We start from the raw sequence: 16,831 nt of genomic DNA, 5'->3' as shown, positions 1-16,831 counted from the left end.
TGAGCACAATACCAATTTGTAATGTGCGTTAGGTGAGACATTAATTGAATATTTCATCTCAAATATCAAAGCAGTACGATAGCCACCAAAATAAATGAATGAATTACTCCAGACACACATATGTGTGTTACCGTTTTCTCTAATCATTTGTATTCAAAAATTTTGGTGGATTTGAAGGAGCACTCAAGCAAAGACATAGAAAATAGATGGTTCTCCCCTGTATAATTGTTTTCCTCAGATAAAAAAATGAGAAGGCATGAGGAATTTTTCCCATGTCTATGACGCTTTCTTTATGACACTCATAAGAGATATCGAGGGAAATTCTAAGAAGATAATTTTGGAGGAAGCTATGACCTTGATTCAAAATCATGGCAGCTTCTATATTCAGTTCAAAAGCTTCTCATATTTGAGAGTTAGAGGTTATGAAAAGGCACCTTTGAAATTACCCAGGTATGCCTCCGACTATCTTGTCTTGTTGGAGCTGTGCCATCAAATGACATTTGTAAACATTAAATATGTTCAAATGAGAAAGAAAGGATATTATTTTCCCACGAGTTCGGTCTTCACTCTTTGCCCATGAGAGATAATTTTGATAGAAAAGGTTATGTCCAACAAAAATTTTATGGGGCTGCCCAATATGTTCATGTGCCAAAGCCAGAAGACTTTTGGGAGGACTGTGCTGATGAGAAGGAAGTTTTTAGGGGAAATTTTATGGGATTGACTTTAAGTCAGATGGTTGATTTCAATGTTATTCTTTTAGTCCCTGAAAATGTTGTAAATGATGGTTCAGATATGATAGATGAATCATATCAAGATGTTGTTTTACCTCCTTTCCAATGGTCAGAGAATGAAGAAGAGACATATGTTAATGTTAGAACTTCTCAGGTTCTGAGCAGATCACATGCTTGGTTGGACCATAAGGTCAGAACTCATTATGTTTCTTCATCACATAAAGAAAAATCTAAGGGAATTGATGCTACTCCTCAGACCTCTCAGGAGATAAAGGAAAAAGAAATATTGGTGTAAAGCAGAAAAATCGAACCCTAGTCGCTCTCCCCTCCCCAACTCTAAGGAGAGAGAAGGGAGAGTCACTAGGGTTGATGGTTTTCACTTAGGAGGGACTTTACATTCAAAAGAGGGGTTGAAACCCACAAGATCCAATCCCACGCAATGCAAGATTGGATTCTATATGAGTTTCAAGGGTTGTGATAGCAAGGATACCCTCTTTTGTAAAGAAATGTGGATAGAAAGATTAAGCTATGAATGCATGAAAAGTGAGAAAGATTCACTTATAAATAGAGATAGGGATATGATATGAAGCTGCGGACCTGGAATTAGCAGTAAAATGTCGAGACGGCGCTGTCCTGCAAATTTGAGCGAAAGTTGACGGGACGATGGCGCCCGACGTGCACACGGTCCTCCGGAAAATCCACGAAACAAAGGTGGATCTGTTCGTCTCTGCACAAGGATTCCAGATCTTCAATTACAGCCGCGTACCTGCAACCTACACACAAAAAAGAGAGGACAATTGGGGGGTTAGGGATTAGGGGTTTGCCCTTAGGTCAAACCCCGGTTTTGGAATTAACCAAGAAATGAGAAATGTTGTAAATGTAAATGACTGTAATGTAAAACAAGTACTAGTACCTTGTTGTAAGGATGTTTGTATCCTTATATGTGAAGGTATAGATGTTGTTGTTTGTTGTATGTTGTATGTTGTAATATGTGATCTCCTCTTCAATGGTTGAATCCTTGTCTTGAATGCAACACCTAGCCTTGAATGGAGACTTAGAATGATCAATTGCTTGAAGGAATGCTTGAATGCTTGAATGCTTGAATGTTTGAATATCATTTCCATGTCTTGTACACATATGTCCTTCCTCCTCAAAATGGGAGAGGAAATGTAGTTTTTATACTTGCCAATTAGGGTTAAAAGACTGATTTTCCCGACCTTAGGCCGACCAGGAAATGTTATTTTCCAAATTGCAAACAAAAAGGCCCGAAGTCCCATAGGAGACCGGGCCCAAAATAGGGCCAGGGACCAGGGTGCCCTGGTCCTGAAGGACCAGGGCGCTGGGCGCTCTGGTCCCACCTCCCGGGACAGCAGGGTGCAAGGAGGATCAGGCCAGGGTGCTAGAAAAATGCAGTTTTTGGTGTCATGAGCAAGTTTCGAGGTCTCCATTCAGGTTCAGTGTTGCGCCACCATCGTGAAGACCCAAATGCGGTCGAAATTGCAAGTGTTGCAATTTTAGGATGCTACATTTAGCCCCCACTTTAGCGGGAGTATAAGCGTACGCTCATACTTCCGGTAAAGTACAAGGAAACAACATTGAAAAACTTTCACCACGTCAAGGAGGCAAGATACACCAAGCCCCCAGTGGACTAAGGATCTTACGACTTCGATTGACAAAGTAAAAGGGAAGATCACGAGGGAGAACCATGACTGTCAGTAGTAAGGTTCCCTCACTATGAGTCATGCAAGAAAGATATCAAAAATTTTCAAGGCAAAGCTAAATTTGTCAAGAAATTTTCAAGTATCTTGAAAAGATATGAACGGGATGTATGCCCCCCTACGTTAAAGCGATCGCACACGCCTCACCGGGGGTGATTGCTTTAAGGTAGTGATACATATAAGAATGAGAAAGGAGCACGTTATCACAAGGATTTAGCCCCCAAGTGTGAGATAAGCCCAAGGATAATAGACACAAAACACAAAGCACGAGGTGACTTAGCTTTCCTTGGGGTCAGTATGCTGTATGATAATTCATGTATATCATATGTATGTATGCATAATTATTCTTCATTCCCCAATCAAGGAAGGTCACCTAGAAGAAGGGAACACATGTGTCTTTTGAGTCAACATGAGAGAGATCAAGAGATCTCAATGCTTTGCATCGTCCTCAAGTAGACAACACTAAGGACAACAAATAGAAGAATGAGAATAACATATAGAAGAAGTAACAAAAGAAATAGAGGAGGAGAGAATCTGCTATGCTAATGAAACTAGTCTAGCACGTCATCTACCCCCCGATCTTGCTGATCAATGTTTCGGGAAGGTAGGGAACACGCTAGAGGAGGAACATCCAACACAGCAGATGGAGCTATCACAAGATCCAAACAAGGGCTATGTTCATATCCCAAGCCACGGTGTTCTCATCTAGGAGCTAGGATAAGTGCTTTAGAAAATTTATTAGATAAATGGTTATCAATATCAACAAGTTCATATTCACTATCAGAATGAACAGGAGAAGTAGCATTTTCATCATGAATAACATTTTCATCTATATCATCATCAAGATTTATAAAAATAGGATCTTTAACTCGCACAGGATCAAGACCATCATGCATCTTATGTTTAGGAGATTTTGGCTCAATTTCCGGTTGAGGAGAAAATGGAATAATACTGGCTGAAGGTGTTTTTGGGGATTGCAAAGTTTGAGAAGCAGCTGCCTGAGCTCTAAGACGACGCTTTCATCAGCGTTCACGTGCAGAACGATTTCGTCTAGTCTTAGTAGGAAGTTGAGAAGATTGAGGAGGAGGAATGTTCTCATCCTTATCATTTGGGTGTTTAGGTTGTGGTCTCTTAGGTTGAATAATAAGAGAAGAGGAAGCTCTCTTCTCTCCAGAAGACGAAGGAGGAGGAACCGCTCCATATAAAGGAGGAATATTTTGTTTAGGAAGGAGACCAAGTCCATCATGACGAGGAGGTATAGGTCTACTCTTAGGAGGTTTATTAGATATAGGCATAGTCACATCCATAGGAATGGGTTGGGAATCTTCTTGAGGAAAGACATTAGTTTTATCTTTCAAAGGAAGAACTTCCTTCTCAAGAATGATAGGAATGTCAAGTTTGGGTGTTCTAGGTTCACTTAGAGATAGGATCATATCTTTTTTCCACTTTTGATAAGATTTGAAAAGATGATCACTTCGTGGAGGAAGAGATTGGAATTGTTTAGGCCAAAAGTAATCAATAGGAACGCTAGAAATTCTTTCAGCTGGTTTAAAGAGACTATGATTGACAGTAACAACTTCACCATTATGGGGAAATTTCAAACACTTGTGGATAGGAGAAGCAATAGCTTTCATGGAAGATAGCCAAGGATAGCCTAGCTTCACACGAAATTGTTCGGATGATGGAATAATAGCAAAGTCCACATCAAGGGATTTGTTATGGACCTCAATAGGTAATGTAATAGAACCAATTGCAGGAGAAGAAAATGCATCAAATAATTTCACAACCACATCTGTTTTGTCATAGATCACTTGATTCAATTGCAAAGTAAAAAGAAATTCTTCAGTAATAACATTAACCATGCACGAAGGATCAATAAGCACTCCACGGCAAGGTGTGTTCTTGACTTTTGCAACTATATATAAAGGACCTTCAGGTGCCCTAATAGTTTCACTGGAATCAAATGTGATGGAAGGTTCTTTAGGGATTTTCTGCTGCTCTACAAAGTTAATCACATTAGGAGTCATAGACACGAGATCATCAGGTGAGACAGAGGAATCAGTAGTATCAATCGCGTTAGAGGTATGAGAAGGCAATGGATCAATAAAAATCTGAAGATTTTGGTTAGGAGGAGCTACAGATGTGTTGCCTTTATCGTTCACTCCAGAAACAGAGATAGTATTATTATCAATCAAATCTTGAATTTTCCCCTTTAAAGCAAAACATTTTTCAGTATCATGCCCAGGTTGACGATGAAATTGACAAAAAGATTTGTTATCAAAATAGGGTGAAGTAATCTTTGCAGGATCAATTTGCCTTATAGGAGGAAGAGTAAGCACATTTTGTTCCAATAACTTATTCATAATACTATGCAATGATTCATTCAAAGGAGTAAACTTTATTTCTTTCCTGAAAAACTTAGAAATAGGAGGCGCACCTGATGCTGCATTCACATTGTTGTTGATGATGTTTTCATTGAATTTAATTGACTCTCTGTTCGGTTTAAACTTCCCAAATGGTTGTTGACTACTATCACCCTTATCACTCGGAGCCATAGGATTTGCTTGTTCCATTTGGCTCACAGTCAGTTGATAATTGTGAAGAGTTGCGCACAACTGTTGGAAAGAAGTAAACTCAGAAAATAGGAGTTTTTCTCTAATATCTTTTTGTAAATTAGAAATAAAGATTCTTTGAATATCATTGTCAGGCACTGGAAAAGAGATTTGAGCATACAAATGCTTATATCTACCAATGAAATCAGTCACTTTTTCTTTAACACCTTGTTTACAATGCATTAAATCAATCAAAGTAACTTTAGGACTTATATTGTTTTGAAATTATTGAATGAAAGCATTTGCAAGTTGTTCGAAAGAAGTAATAGAATAAGAAGGCAATGAGCAATACCATTGTAGGGCTTTATCTCTTAATGTTCTAGTAAACAGTTTTGCAAGCAACCTTTGGTCATAAGCAAAATCAGTACATATTGTTTGAAAGGTCTTAACATGTGTTAGAGGATCACCCTTACCATTATAAAGCTCCAAATGCGAAATTTCAACATGTTTAGGGGGAATAGCTTGAACAATGTCAAGAGAAAGTGGGCTCGCGACATCAAATGTGGGCACACTAAACTTAGATTGATTCATAGAGGCGATTTGTTGCTGTAAAGAAGAGACAGTTTGTGCAAGATTGTTAATGGTCACTTCAGTCGAAGAGTTCATATTAGATGTGTTAGATTGTGATGGAGGTGTTATGTTATTGAAAGAAGGTAGAGAGTAAGGTGGTGGGACACTATGATAGTTAGTCATAGGAGATGATTGGAAAGGAGGAACACTACAAGGAGGAATGGAATGGTTAAATGAATTGCCCCCTTGCGTCATGTTCATTTGTGGAGATATAAGAGGAACACTCACTGAAGGAATGAATGAAGAAGTTGGATTGAATGAAGGAAGAGGGTTGATTGAAGAAGAGGGATTGCCCCCATGACTGGTGATCATAGGCGGAATGTCTTGTATTGAAGTAGTCATTATGTTTGATGTAAAAGTAGGTATACTAGCAATAGGAGTCGTCAAAGGAATAGAATGATTGTCTTGAGTAGGAGGTTGTGTATAACCTAAGGTTTCAGCACAACTCTTCATAGGCATCACATTTGAATCCACAATGTGTGCAATACCACGCAAAATATCAATTCCATTCTTATCACTTTGAAGCATACATTTTAGATCCTCAATTAAAGGAAGAGCTTGACTATCAGGGTATTCTTGAGACATCCATTGTCGAAAATCATCAAATTGGTTATCCAATTTTGAAAGTTGTTCTACAGAAACCTCATGGAGAGCTTCTTCATCATTAAGAGGATTAGAGGAATTACCCATGTCCTCGTTAAAAAGACCATTCAAATTAGGTTCCATCTCCTCAGTAATTAAACCTTGGAAAGACTTAATTCTAAGGCTTCGTCTAACGGGAATAGTGTAAGTAGGGCTTATTGTTGTAAAACTCATGCACTAAGGAGAGAGAGAAGGATTTGAATTTTAGAGGTAGCAAATTTCAGTAAAACCAGCCAATCTTCTAGATTTAAGCTGTTAAATACAATCAGGACAATCTCCCGAAATTTCGGAAAAAATGTCCAGGACCGTGGCGCTTGGGGTGCACACGGTCCTCGCAACTTTTTTCGAAATTTGCAGGGATGAAAGTTATGATGATTTTACAGCTAACCTGAAAAAATTGAGTGATTTTACGATCTGTAGATAGGCCAAATTAAAGTTGCAATCTCAAAATTGAACCCTATCAAGATTGTCGAAAAATGCAAAATTTGAATTTTGAAAAAGAGAGGGAAACTGAAATTTTGAATTTTATGATTTTAGAGGGAATACCAAAAGCAATGCAAGTTTTGAAATTTGAAAGTTGACTCAATTTCACGCAAAATTCAATTTTGAAAGCGGAAATCAAAGTTGTTGTAATTAAGCACTTAATTTCAAAAGTCACAAATTGCAAAAATTTGAATGAATCACTGAAATTTCGAATGAATGATAACACACTTTTTAGATTTAGGACTGTAAGAAACACAATTTTGACATGAATTTCAGTTTCAACAATTTTTGAATGATTAGAAGCCTCAATCCAAGCAATCGCTAGACCAACTTTGACTGTAATTTTGAAGGTGTTAAAATTGATAAAATGAGCCAAAATTCTGGATTTTAGCAGAAAAGTACAGTAAGATCTAGCTCCCGAAATTTCGAAAAAAATGTCGGGGACGATGGCGCTCGGGGTGCACACGGTCCTCGCAACTTTTTTCCAAATTTTCAGGGATGAAAGATATTGTGATTTTATTGCGGAATCCAAAGTTACAGCCAATTTGGAAGTGTTTTGATCAGTGAAATTATTAGTCAAAGGTTGAATCAAGAGGGTTTTAAAAATTAGGGTTTTGATATTTAACCACTTAATTTTCAAAATTAAAACACAAATATGAATTGATAATTTGTAATAGAAGGGCAGATCTGAAACAAGAATTAACAATTAAACATTTCACAAGTTTAATTACTTAAAAAGAAAATTTAGGGTTTTATTCAATTAACCTCTAAAATTCTGCAAAAGATCAAACATGGAAATGTAATCAAGGAATCCAATTTTCAGATCTAACTATGAATAATCAGAATGAGGATGTTCACGTCGGGTTCACCAAAATGTAAAGCGGAAAAATTGAACCCTAGTTGTTCTCCCCTCCCCAACTCCGAGGAGAGAGAGGGGAGAGTCACTAGGGTTGATGGTTTTCACTTAGGAGGGACTTTACATTCAAAAGAGGGGTTGAAACCCACAAGATCCAATCCCACGCAATGCAAGATTGGATTCTATATGAGTTTCAAGGGTTGTGATAGCAAGGATACCCTCTTTTGTAAAGAATGTAGATAGAAAGATTGAACTAGGAATGCATGTAAAGCAGGAAAGATTCACTTATAAATAGAGATAGGGATATGATATGAAGCTGCGGACCTGGAATGAGCAGTAAGATGTCGAGACGGCGCTATCCTGCAAATTTGAGCAAAAGTTGACGGGACGATGGCGCCCGGCGTGCACACGGTCCTCCGAAAAATCCGCGAAACGAAGGGGGATCTGTTCGTCTCTGCACCAGGATTCCAGATCTTTAATTTCAGCCGCGTACCTGCAACCTACACACAGAAAAGTGAAGACGATTGGGGGGTTAGGGATTAGGGGTTTGCCCTTAGGTCAAACCCCGATTTTGGAATTAACCAAGAAATGAGAAATGCTGTAAATGTAAATGACTGTAATGTAAAACAAGTACTAGTACCTTGTTGTAAGGATGTTTGTATCCTTATATGCAAAGGTATAGATGTTGTTGTTTGTTGTATGTTGTAATATGTGATATCCTCTTCAATGGTTGAATCCTTGTCTTGAATGCAACACCTAGCCTTGAATGGAGACTTAGAATGATCAATTGCTTGAAGGAATGCTTGAATGCTTGAATGCTTGAATGTTTGAATATCGTTTTCGCCTCTTGTACACATATGTCCTTCCTCCTCCAAATGGGAGAGGAAATTTAGTTTTTATACTTGCCAATTAGGGTTAAAAGACTGATTTTCCCGACCTTAGGCCGACCAGGAAATGTTATTTTCCAAATTGCAAACAAAAAGGCCCGAAGTCCCATAGGAGACCGGGCCCAAAATAGGGCCAGGGACCAGGGCGCTGGGCGCTCTGGTCCCACCTCCCGGGACAGCAGGGTGCAAGGAGGATCAGGCCAGGGTGCTGGAAAAATGCAGTTTTTGGTGTCGTGAGCAAGTTTCGGGGTCTCCATTCAGGTTCAGTGTTGCGTCGCCATCGTGAAGACCCAAATGCGGTCGAAATTGCAAGTGTCACAATTTTAGGACGCTACAATTGGAAACTAACGTGTTTAGAATAGATTCTCAGTCTGGTGGGAGTAATGATCCTCCTGAGAAGAACCATAAGTTAAATGTTTTTGTGAAACAAGTGTTGTGACACCATCAAAGAAGAGGATAAAATCCATACAATTAAGCTGTAGTGAAGAAGATGCTTAGTTTCTTGATCAATTAGGAGAGAAAAATCCTCTAGTCTCTCTAACTGATGATGTGGAACAATAGACACCTATATCTAATGTTTTTGTGTTGCCACTAGTAATTTGATAATTAAAAGTTCATCAAATACTTCATCTACTCCATGGCTCAAGAAGATGATTGAAAAGAAGAAAAAACAATACTCACCAATCACATAAATCTATGTGGACATAGTAACAAGGCTATTGGGGGAAACACCTAAGCCCAAAAGAGCCAAACAGATCACCAGGATGATCATAGACTCGCAAAATAAACACCATGTACTGGAGATTGTTGATCCCAATGTGGATAATAACGAATAGGAAACCACATAAGGAGAATTTAATATAAGCATAATCGACATGGGTCCCTCAACAACTGAAGGTGACATTTACCATGCCAAACTCTATTGTTGTTCTATCCAAAAGAACCAAAGCTGCTGAAAGGAAAAACCAAGAGCTCACACATTATGTAGTCACTCTAACTTCATTCATTTGATCTACTTGGTCTCCTAAAATCTTTGCAGCAACTCATCCTCGAGAGTGTCTATCATAGAACTTATCAATTCTGATAAGTTAGAGTTTGTTAAGAGATCATAGTCTATTACCAAAACAATGGATGATTGGGCTAGTATAGTAATCTTAAAGGGGTTGTCCTTTATCGAGCATGTTTTAAGAAATCATGACACTCTTAAGGAAATGAGTATTGTGCATTGAGTTGAGCTGCAAAGGTCAAAAAGAGAATCTGGTAGGATATCTATTGCCTTCCTTGAAATGCAAGAAATGACCAAGTTTCCTTCTAATGTCTTGACATCAGAACACATCATCAAGGATCTTGACACAAATAAGATCACTGTTCGGAAATAAATGCTAGATTAGAAGCATCATGTCATACAAGAATTACAATTCTATCTCATGACCTCTATTATTTAGAACATAAATCTCCAATGAGACCTAAAGAACCACTTCTCCACAATTGGTATAAACCTATTGAGAGATGATGGAAAATAACTGTTAGAAGAAGAGGTAGTGAAATGAACATTCTGTCAGAAAGTGGAAGATAGCTTTTCTGCAGCTAATGTTGGATCCAATTCTCTGGAATGTCTAAAGGATTCAATCGTGGTGTTGAATTCTATTAATGAAGAAGTCAAGGATGTCCCAAGGAGGATTGTTGAGGCTAGCCAAAGGGTTGCCAAGTGGAAGACCAGAGTTGGAGCTATAGCTGAACCTACAATTGAAGAGCTATCACCAGTTCTCTCCAACTTTAGAGCATACATAAAAAGGATGAACCCACAAGTGGCGTAGGAGTCCCAAGGCAGTGAAATGGATGGAACAACAAAACACCAAGAGGCAGTAGTTGATGCGACAAAATTGGAAGATGAAGAGGCAAATGAGGACGTGGTGGCTCTTTAGTTCTTCTTTAGTTAGTTTGTTTAATTTTTAAAAGTCCTTTTTCAAAATCTATTGGTCCCGGTGGATCATTTCTATTTTTAAAGTTACTTTTTAAAACTCTCTTTAGTCGGCTATGCTCAAGAAGCCATTATTTTAAATTAGTTAGATGCTAAATTATTTAAGGGAGGATGAACCGAAAGAGGTTTTGATTTTTGAATCTATCTGGTTTCAGTTTACAGTAGTATTACAAACTTGGAAAAGTTTAATTGAATTTTGTTTGGAGCAAACTTTGTGCTATTTCAAAAGGAATTTGAGTTTATATATGATTCTGTCATCTTATATCTAGATCTGAAAGATTCATTGAATGCTAGAATATATGTTACTTGGTCATAAACTTTGTATTATGATGGAGAGTAGTTTCTTGTGTTATGTTGAATTCAAGGTGGATATTATGCATGTTGTAGTTATTGGATTCTTTTCTATGTGATAATCATATACTAGTAGCAATCTTTGTATGGATGCTGGTAGATGATTTATTTTTAAATTTCATGTAAGTTGTTCTTCATACTTTGTTGTGAAGATCATGTGGGATTGATATCATCTTTCTTTTCTTTATACAGTTTGTAAAGCTTACCTTTCCTACTTTCTAGTTAAAATTATACCTTGAAAACCCAAAATTACACCACAAGAGGGATTTGTACCTCTCAAATTTAGAGGAAAGTTGTAGAAGTAGTTGCAACTTTTCCAACTATTTATTAATAGTTTTTTCAAATATCTGGGCTAGGAGTCAATATTGTAATAATTTAGAGAGAACAAAATATATTAACCAACAACTTGCACAATTTAATTATATGTGACAAACTTTGGATGGAGATTACTAATGAACACAAGGACCAATTGAGTGTTTGATATCATGCATAGGAGACAACTAGAAAGGGCTCTCCACCTTTGAATGTAGTCTAGGAGACTTTCACCTCTTCTTTGCTTGGTTTGAAAAAGGTCAAGCATGGAGATGTCATTTTCTATGTTATAATGATAATGAGCCACAAACCTCTCTAATATGTCTATGAACATAGGGATCATGTCGAGTGGTAAATTGGAAAAAAATTCTAAGGAGGTTCCACTAAGAATTTTGGGGAACAATCATAAGAGGTAATTGTCGCAATACACCACCTCTTGACAAGCCATATAAAACTCTTTGATGTGATGTCGTGGATCTCCCTTCCCCTTGTATTTCTCAAAATTTAGAATTTCAAAGTGTTTAGGGAATGAAATTTCTACTATTGACTTGTGATAAGGATAGGGGAAAAGCTCATCAAATTTAAAACTCACTTGGAGTTGCTATCTTCTAGAGTTTTGAGAGTTGCCTTCATTTCCTCCCATTTGGTATTAACCAAAAATGGATCGAGAGAGAGAGCGTAGCAGATTGATAATCTAGAATTTTATATGCCACTTGATGTGAACATATATAGTTTGATTGCTATAGTATGTATTGATAGCTTGTCAAATTCTAATAGACAAGGACATGTTGTTGAACAAGCGGTGGTTGTTGATATTGAGGTAGTTGCAAGTAAGTCACAACATTCTGTTGTTGAATGATGTGTTGCTATTGATATTGTTGATTCTGAGGTGGGTGAACTTGTTGAGTACCACCATGAATATAATTTCCCCCAATATAATTAGGGAGTGATGAGATCGATTATAGATTATGTTGGTTCCCCAAAACGGGGGTTTACAATGGAGGAGGGAAGAAACCAGGTTGATTCTTTCGATTATCTGTGGCGAAGCCAACTCCAAATATCAATATCTTTAAGAATTTGGACCAACATATGACAAGGATTATGCTAATCCTTCTACACTTTGGGCTCTGCAAAACCCAGGAGGGTGATCCCTTGGTGAAGTTAGACTCTCTATGCCATACTTACAATTTTCACTAAAACTAAGCAGAATATCTCATATAGAGACTCAACAAAGAGGGAGAATGCTCAAGAACGATGAATTCTTCAGTGATCCTCAACCTATGTGAGAATGAGATTGATACAACATGAAACAACATATATAAAACTAAAATATATTCTGATAATCAATAATTGTATAACAAATACAGATGAACAGAGCATAATACTAACTAAAAAGACTTCAAACAAGTTGTGACCAATGCCTTATTTCATTGGGTGCTTGAATTCAAAAGACATAAATAAATTATAATAAAATTTATCTAATAGCATTCAAATATAAAGATAATATTGCCTTACAATATCTCTTATCTGCAATCCCAACCTAGACTACTTATCAAATCTTTGAACAAGCCCTATCACTCTACAATTTTGTTTTAGCATTTAATTGATCCCTTAGATCGAAGCCGAAACAAAAACTACATACATCACAACAATGCACTGAATGAAAGAAATCCTTGATTACATTTCATTCAAAAGATGATAGAATTGGACAATGGAGAGAAATAAATCATAATTGTATTTCTATTTGAATAAATTTTCTATTTCTGTCATAAAACAATTTACATATAACACCTTCAAGAAGCTGCAAAAAACTAGACACAAGGCTCCTTTCTATTGCTTTGTAAAAACTTTATAATTGCTCATTTCCACCTAAAAATTGCTACAGGAACCTATGACTCTGAATTTTAGAAACACTAAGTACAAAGATCAAATTCAGAACCCTATCTGTTGGCCTTGAATTTTCTTTTATAGAAAATAAGGGAGCAAACAAGCTACATGCCAGAGGAGACTGATGAATAATGATGAATAGTTAGTACCAAACCGGTACTGAGAGGGGGGGGGGGGTGAATCAGTATAGGCAAATAAAGTTTCCCAGAACCAGTTTGACTGAAAAGACTGCACCTAACTGGTAAATAGTATCACCGGTCTAAATCAGGGCACTACCGGTAAAACACAGTGAGAATGTGAAAGACATAAACCGATTGACACTTAGATATTTGCCTCACCTAACATCTCCTTTTCACTTCACTCATATGCATAAACATGCAATACATCAGAAATATAAAGACTGTTGGTTCAACATACTTTACCACTTGACAAAAAATATTAAAGCATCACACATGACACACTAATTTTTCACGTGGAAACCCAACTGGGAAAAACCACGGTGGGGATGAATACCCACAAGCTGTTCTTTGAACTCTTCTGAAGTCCGCTCTATTAGGAGCCTAGTCCGGTTAAAGACTTTACAATAGGTTTTGTTAGGAATCGATCCTACTAGGGATCACCCGATTAAGAGATGGCTAAAATACCCGGTTAAAGGTTACCTAGCAAGAGGGTTTGAAGAACTCATTGAATTAAGTCACCCTGTTAAAGGATTTACACAAAAGCCTGTTAAAGCTACCCGGTTAAGGGATTTTCCAACTGTTGAAATGGTTAGAAGTCAACAAGTAAATCACTGATCTGATAACAACACACAATGCCAAGGTAGATCCTCTTTAGCTCCTTTGCTTCTGCAATCACACTCTACAGGTATCCACACACTTCTCTGGTCTGGCAAGAATCAGGTATCTCTTCACTTGGATACACATATAACATTTTCCAACAACTTCAAAATGAAAAACATCATCGAACTTATAGGAAATAGATAGGTCGGTAGCATAAACCCTAAACCCTAAACATTTAGGTTTATCGATTCAGTCGGTTCAATCCTAATCGTTAATCACACTGCATTGAATACAACCATCTTAAATAGATCTCAAGACATTCTCCAACGTTCATTCTTTGCTGCTTCAGGAAGTTGATAACCCATCACATGCTCTACACTGTTTACAGAGACTTCACACATTCCCGAGGTAGATAGGATCAATCTTCTTCATACAAGATCCTCAAGGAAATCCTTCACACTCACAAGGCTGACGTGGCAACACGATCTAATCTTCAAAACAATGATAACTCATCACAAGATGTTATTGATTGAATCACATAGGCTTGGAATGCATCAACCAAAAACCCTGAAGCTGAGACTACCAACCAGTAGTCATGCCAATTGAAACCCCGATACAAAACTTCCCATATATCGGTTCTCATTCCAACATACTGCTTCACTTTTTCACATATACCGGTTCTCAAAATCATACCGGTTCACTTGCCAGTTTGCTTACATTAATATACTGGTTCATACTTCAGCTACCGATTCTCAACATCATACCGGTTGACTTGCCAGTTTGCTTACATCAATATGCTGGTTCGTACTTCAGCATATTGACATCAATGACAACATACAAAATCATCATGTCATCAAGCTCTGCACATATGCCAACAAAGACACCTATCATTCAAAAGTGACCAGTTACCCATAATTCAGTTACAAATTATTTCATTTAAGGAATGTCACAAGCAAGACCAAATATCTACAACTGATTCATCATAGCACTTTATTCACCTTTTCCCATTTTTTTGTTGTCGATGAAGATCTATGACGAGCCCACGCTGCTGTTTCTCACATCCAAAAAGTAACTGTTGCAAAGAGACAAGACCACCTGCCAGACTATTACATCAGATAATTAACTAACTAACTATTTTCAGTCCTTAATATTCCTTTAAGTATTACTCCATTCACCAGATTCCTCATCTGGTGATCATTTGAAATTCATAATTTCATCATCTTTTGCTCTGTATGGAGTATACTTAACTGCCACTTGATTTGCCTCTCTTTGAAAATATTCAAAGAATGCTCTCGTACATATTATTTTTTCCATGTTGTCCTCTAGCATACCACTATCTATATCCTCACAAATCAAGTCCACTTGAGTGTTGATGACTCTTTCTGCCTCTTCTTTCCAAAATTGTAAACACTTGATTGCCCCACTCTCATCTTCAATACTTGGCATAAGTGTTTCATTCAACTCACTAAAGCTTCTCATCAACTCCCTTATTTGTATTTCTATATTTTCTGGTAGCATCTGGACTTCCTACATTGATTTTACCAATAAATAGGTTGGCTGAAGTGTGGGTGGCCTCTCAACATGGTATTTGGAAGCCATTTACACCACTCTGAGTTCATTTCCCCTTTGTAACCATTTTATGAATAAAGGGATTGCTACTTCCTTATCTCTGTCAAAACTTTGAATAACATTAAACAATAAAGAATATAAAGAATGAATGCTATTTAGTCTACTATCTACCTTCTCATTCAAATGAGTCAACATTGAGCTAACTATCTCCTTTTTCTTAATGGAAAACTGATCATCTTACTCCTTTAGCTTATTTTCTAACTCATTTACTTTCTCCAAAATTTGAACTCTTGTTGGGTCAGTTGATCTAGTGGGTTCAGGATCTTCATCCACATATGGCACTAATGGTGCAATTGGAAAATCAATCTCACTGTCAATTTAAACTGTTGCCTTTACATGTGAGATAGGTGGAGAGCTAGATGTTGATGGGATTGATGCAATTGTAGGAGCTGAAGAAGATGCTCCTATTTGTCTCTGCTCAAGAAGTTGAACCTTAGTTTGCATCTCCACACACCTCTATTGAACTACATTATAATCGTTGAAAATATTTTCAAACTTCTTTATTATCTCCTCTTTTTCTTTAGCCTCCCTCTTTGAAGTTTCATGGGCCAATTTGGCCACATCAACAACTAACTTTGAGGCCTCAATATTTGATGTTTCAGAGGCTCTTTTTACAATAAGGTTTCCCCTCAAGGTTGGATTTATATCACTGATATTATGCCTCCTAGGCCCCTGTTCTAGTGCCCATATTGTCAAGGGTGCATGATCATCTACAAATTATGACCCTTTCTATGCCAACCTTGCTTCTTCCTCTGAATTAAATTGTTGATATTTCAATTTTTTGATTGTATCAAAGGCCAGTGCATCAACTATATCCCACTCTAGTAGAATTAAGACTCTGGCTTAGTTTATAATCATCCTATCTTCATCTGTAGTAATTCCTTTAAATTATTCCATCATTTCATATTTTACCTACTTCTGATTTTCTTGATCAGATCTGTCTGGCCTTTGGGCCTTTCTCTCATCACTTCTCCTCTTGTATTCTTCTATCTTTGTTTTCCATACAAATCACAGGAAAGTTGGGCTTCTTACGAAGACTTCATCTTCAAGAAATTTATTACATGTCTCCTTCTTGGAATCTCTAAAGGATCTGCCCTAAATATCCAAAGGAGTGAGATACAATTCTAAAGAGGGTGGCATAGGAGGAATACCAATATGCATCTCTACATTTGTCACTACACTGGTGTCTTCCTCCTGTTGCTCTTCTACCTGCCTTGGAGGTGAAAAAGGTACATGAGGTGGTGAGGGAATTTTGTCTGAGTCTTCAAGATCAATTATCTTGACCCCTTTAAAACATTTTTCTTGGACCTTTGGGGGTGGCTCTGTCTTCATTATCTTCATTCCTTTCTTTTCACCAACCTTCCACTATCACTGCTACTCTCCACTTCACTAC

General features: G+C 37.4%; 1 pseudogene; it reads left to right on the top strand.

Annotated features, from left to right (window-relative positions):
* The first annotated feature begins 576 nt into the window (after nt 1–576).
* The window catches only part of LOC131033629 (probable sugar phosphate/phosphate translocator At1g12500), a 33,713-nt pseudogene continuing 17,458 nt past the window's right edge, over nt 577–16,831 (top strand).

The sequence above is a fragment of the Cryptomeria japonica genome, chromosome 3, assembly GCF_030272615.1.
Source record: "Cryptomeria japonica chromosome 3, Sugi_1.0, whole genome shotgun sequence".
Classification (NCBI taxonomy): domain Eukaryota; kingdom Viridiplantae; phylum Streptophyta; class Pinopsida; order Cupressales; family Cupressaceae; genus Cryptomeria; species Cryptomeria japonica.
The sequence above is the reverse complement of the archived record's forward strand: the minus strand, read 5'-3'. Positions and strand labels throughout refer to the sequence as shown.